Below are 5,284 nucleotides of genomic sequence, written 5' to 3' on the forward strand. Positions count from 1 at the left end.
TTATGATACTACTACTGCTGTGGAAGAAGTGGTGCTACCGGAGGAGGAGGAGGAGCCAAGAGGAACACTACTACTGCTGCTGCTGCTACTACCAGTACTACTAGGAGTAGTGGAGGTATTGGAGGAAGTGGAAAGGAGACCGGTGCTGTTGAAGCCAATGTAGTAGGCCGAGGAGTCATCCGGCTTGAAGAGGCCGTAGTTCCTCTCGGAGGTTGGGCTGGACTTCATGTTCTCGTTGAAAAGGGCGAAGACATAGATGTTCAAGTCGGCGTTGGGCCTCATGGGCGTCCCCTTCTTCCCGCACACCAGCTTGTTGATGAGGTTGCCGTTGTACTTCTTGGCATTCTCCGGAGTGGCTCCGGCCTCGTCGGTGTCCCCCTTGGAGGGCCAGCCGGTCTCGAAAATACCCTTTTGAAGAACGCAGCTTGCATGTAAATTTTTTTTTTTTTTAAGTAATTTGTTAAATAGCCTGCCTGAAACCCGCTTGCGGGTTTCCTGAGTGAATAGACGAAAATACCCTTTTGAAGAACGCAGCTTGCATGTAAATTTTTTTTTTTTTTAAGTAATTTGTTAAATAGCCTGCCTGAAACCCGCTTGCGGGTTTCCCCCTTATGTAAAATGACTAAAAGCTGCGTTTCTGTTCTATTTATATCAAACACATACTCTCAAACCCTCACCTGAAGGGTGAGGAAGAGAGGGGAGGTTTGCTGGGCATCCTAGGGCCCTCCGATGGGCATGTGCAACTCAACGCAGCTTGCATGTAAAAAAAAATTTTTTTTTTTAAGTAATTTGTTAAATAGCCTGAAACCCGCTTGCGGGTTTCCTATAGCGGAATCCTGAAGGAATTCAACTTTGCAAAGCATTCGTAGTTGGTGCGCCCATAATCTAAGCCGGCCCTTCTTCGCTGAGCACCAGACAAATTGTATGTGGTGCGTAATGATGAGTAAGGCTTTGGATATACTATATATTAGAACTATACATTATACAATGCCAAAGCAGCTATGGCACGCACCCCATTGATCTTCTTCCCAGCACTTTAACAAGCTTTTGAAGGAGATAACTCTGCATAATTCATCCCGATGATGAGGAGGCAAAGATGGAAATTCTTTAATTTTTTTACAAAGTTTCGAGGAAACTGGGGTTTATTATAATTGTTTACACTGGAATAAATACAGTAGGGGTGGCGGGATCGACGATCCCGGAGTTGGGCTGGAAAAGGACGAACTCCAGAGGGACCTGCTTGGGGTTGGCCTTGTAGGCGAAGTAGGGGTAGGCATTGATGAGGAAAGGAGCCGGTCTTGAGATGGAAGTTGAGGATGGCAGTCAAGCAGGGGGTGAGGTCCGGGTGGAACCTGCAGGCGAAGGGGAGGTAGGAGGTCTGGAGGACGGCGAGGGAGTGGGCAGTGGTGATGGAGACCTTGTCCTGGAGGTTGAGGGAGCAGAGGACGGAGTAGCATAGCCCGGAGTAGACGCTCTGATGTGATAGAGGAGAGGGAGGTGTCGTTGAAGGTGAAGACCATATAGAAATAAGATGAAAGTCAAAGGGAAATATGAAAAATATGGAAGTCCCTAAAATACCCCTTCTGGGTTCCTAGATCTGGAAGCCGATGGAAATTATGAGGTGGCGCCGCCGCTAAGTTCCTTGATTGGAATCGAAATATAAGTTTAGGGATTAAATTGGCTATAAATAATGTATAGGGACTAAATTGACGGAAAAAAAAAGTTTAGGGACTAAATTGGCGATTTTCCCTTTGAATCATTCATAAGAATAAATTAGTCCAAATATTGTTATATTGGTAGTAGGGGCAAATTAGTCAAAAATTTTTAAAATTAAATAGTAGGGGCAAATTAGTCCATTCATATTATATTATCATGTGAGAGTAGTATTATATAATTATAAGAGTATAAATTTGTATTTTTTGTAGGATAAATTAATCTAAAATTTTATCATCCTATCTGTTAGTCATCCCAGGATGATTAATCCCATCTCTCCCATGGGATCATTTTATCCCATGAATAGGAGATTAATTCGGTTAGGAAGGATGTGTCATCCTATGTATAAAATGCAACCAAACATGGAATGACACAGGATGATTAATCCAATCCTGTGTCATCTCATGAACCAAACGGACCCTAAGGATATTAGGTAATTAAGTTTCTTTTTTAAAATTTTCATTAGAAGAGGGTGGGATTTAAGAAGACATAAGGGGAAAGGGGGATTTGACCTGGGACTGTCAATGGGGTTGGGCCAGCCCGAGCTCGGCTCGTTCGACCTGACAAAAAGCCCGATGAGTCCGACCTTTTAGTGAGCCGGTCTGAGTTTGAGTCTAAAAATTAGGCCCGAATTAAATATGAGCTGAGCTTGGGCTTTATTAGGCTCAAATCTGATATAGGTCCGACCCTTTAATTACCTATATATATAATATTTATATTTTGATATTATGTATAATTATATATCCAAATATATTATTATTAAATACTAAATATATATAAATTAGAAAATACAAAAATACATCTAAAGACTTTTTCATGAGCTTTCTTGAGAGCCAATATTAGTAATGCATAACTGAATCTCTAACTTTTCTTATTGGTTGAGTAAATTTTTGTGTTGGCATAATATTGGTTGATTTCTTTTTGGTCTACAAACACAAATCATCAAGCACGTTTGGATTCAAATCACAAGATTGTAAAAAAGTTTCAACTTTTAAAGATGTATTGGCTTATGATCGCATGTTTTATTACTATTTTTCATGCATTTTGAACTAATTAAATATAAATATTGTTGAAAAATTTTTGGTTTATATACTTTTTAAGAACTATTATTTGTTCATATTTAGTTTTGATATTATAGTCTTGTAAATGTTAAATTAGTTTTACAACTTAATAGCTATAGTAATTGTATTAAGAAAATTAAGGAGTAATAAGTGAGTTTGGGCTAAACCTGATTAAGGCTCACAACCTGAATATTATGTGAGTTGAGTATGAGTTTCACATATATGAACCCGAAACTCATAACTCGAAACCCGAAAATGTTCCAAAGCTTGAGCTTATGAAATCCCGGCTCATTAGACCCGATTGACGGCCTAATTTGACCCTAGGACTTCTAATTTTTAGGGCCTTAACCATAACTAGTAGACTAAGGTTCTGTTTGATAACCCAATTCAAATTTTAACACTTAAATTTAATGGATTTAGATCTTAACATATTCGAACCGTTTGATAATAAAAAATTAAACATCTGAATTAATTAAATCGCACTGAATTTTCTAAGCAAAACTTGCTCTCAAAATTAAGTGATAAGTTATTCACTTATCACTGAATGTGATATGCACTCAAATGTATTAGATTTAATACTTAACAATTCAATAACTTAATAAATTCAGATTTCAATTTTATCAAATGCACCCTAAGTCTTGATGATTGAGAAATTTTGGGAAATATAAATGTGGAACAATTGAAAAGCCACAACAATGCGGATTGTCACAAGTGCCTTCCTTGAGTCAACTGTCTGCAGTCAACAGCAGCGTTTGGTCACAGATTGTTCTCCAAGGCATCTTGCTCCAAGGAGTGGTGATTAGGGGTGCAAACAAGTCGAGTCGAGTCGAGTTTTGGCCTAATCGAGTCGAGTTTCCAGTTAATTTTGTGAAACTTGAACTCGAGCTCGAGCTCGAGCTCGACGAGCTCAAAATGTCAAGCTCGAGCTCGAGCTCGAGCTCGGGCTTAAAAAATAATAATAAATTTATTTTTTTAAAAAAATAATTATTTATTTTTAAAAATGAATAAAATAATAATTTTTTAACAAATAATAAAATATTAGGGATATATGTGTAATTTTACTATTAAAATAAAAAATAAAAAATATATATAATTGAGCTCGCGAGCGGAGTTTAATATTTTTGAACTCGAACTCGAACTCGAATTCGACTTAATTAGCTCGAACTCGATATTGACCGAGCTCGAGTCGAGCTCGTACTCGAGCCTCTCGCGATCGGCTCGCGAACGGCTCGATTCATGAACACCCCTAGTGGTGACTAGCATAGGTGGTCGTATGTATTTGTAATTGGTAGCAGCAAACTCAATTTGTCGCTAAACTGTATTCAGTTGTTGTGCATATTTTTATCCCACAATCCTAAGTTTCACAATCAATTTAATTTTTCTTTGAACTTGGAAACATAACAGAAGCAAGGGATATTAGTTTATAAAAATCATTAGGAATGTTTTGATTGCACATCTGGAAAAATAAAATATGACACTATTAATGGGATAGTGTATTACAATTGCCAATGGTTGAGGTTTCAATCCCTCATCCAGTACAGTCCCCAAGGTTGTTATGCGTTTTTTGGAGCATTACTATATCTGTTACATTATATTTTCAAAAGATGATTGAATTTAATCATTTCCAACTCTCCCTTTTGCAGTAGTTGACACCAAGTTTCTTTGCCTGCAAAGTCAAATAGCACACATAAAAAATTAGTGAAATTTGAAAAAAATTTCTTTCTTTCGTATTTATTTTTTGGTAGAAGAGTGAAATTTGAATAGCTAGACATTGTAAACACCACATTTGGTTAAAAAGACTACCAAAAGAAAAAGGTCCAAAAAGCAGTACGAATGGATGATTTGGAAATTGGATGGTTGTAAATACCTCTAGGAAAGGAATCTTCCAAATAGGATTGCACTAAAGACAATTCCGCCAAACCATTTATTTGATGCAAATCTGTTTGGTAGAAAGAGTAGAAGAAAACTTAGCCAGAGATCATAAGATATATCAGGAAACATATAGAGCATAGACTCTTTTTTTTCCCCTTATGGAGTTTGTATCTCTTCAAGACTTTTTTTCTCAAAAATGGGTAAGGTTACATTAAGAGTGGAAACATCAAAATTTGTGTTCTACAATGGGGAAAGCACCCTTTCATTTTCGCTTTAGAAGAAAGTATTGCGCTTTTAGGGATACATACCATTAAGTTCAAATGGGCTCTATCTATAAGTACTACTAAGAATGTAATTATAATAGACAATAACACACTTAGATATGTTAAAAGCCTTTAACAATTTGCGTATATTCTTTTTACATTCTTCGTATGATTTATTTACTTTCGCTATGGACCCACTCAAAAAGAAAAGTAATTAGCTCAAACAAATGCTAAGAGATTGTTCTTCACTAGCCGGAAGGGAGAATTAAGCTTCGAAGGTGTGGAAATAAATTATAGCATGAGATTTCCTAGTTAAGGTTATCAATTATGTAAAGTCAACAAGTGAATTCCAATTTTATCTCCATGGATGAATAC

The 5,284-nt window shown here is 37.1% G+C and overlaps 1 pseudogene; it reads right to left on the minus strand.

Annotated features, from left to right (window-relative positions):
• Positions 1-2,114, minus strand: LOC113769094 (annotated as a pseudogene).
• Positions 2,115-5,284: the final 3,170 nt, after the last annotated feature.

This window comes from Coffea eugenioides, chromosome 4 (assembly GCF_003713205.1).
Source record: "Coffea eugenioides isolate CCC68of chromosome 4, Ceug_1.0, whole genome shotgun sequence".
In the NCBI taxonomy this organism is placed as follows: Eukaryota; Viridiplantae; Streptophyta; class Magnoliopsida; order Gentianales; family Rubiaceae; genus Coffea; species Coffea eugenioides.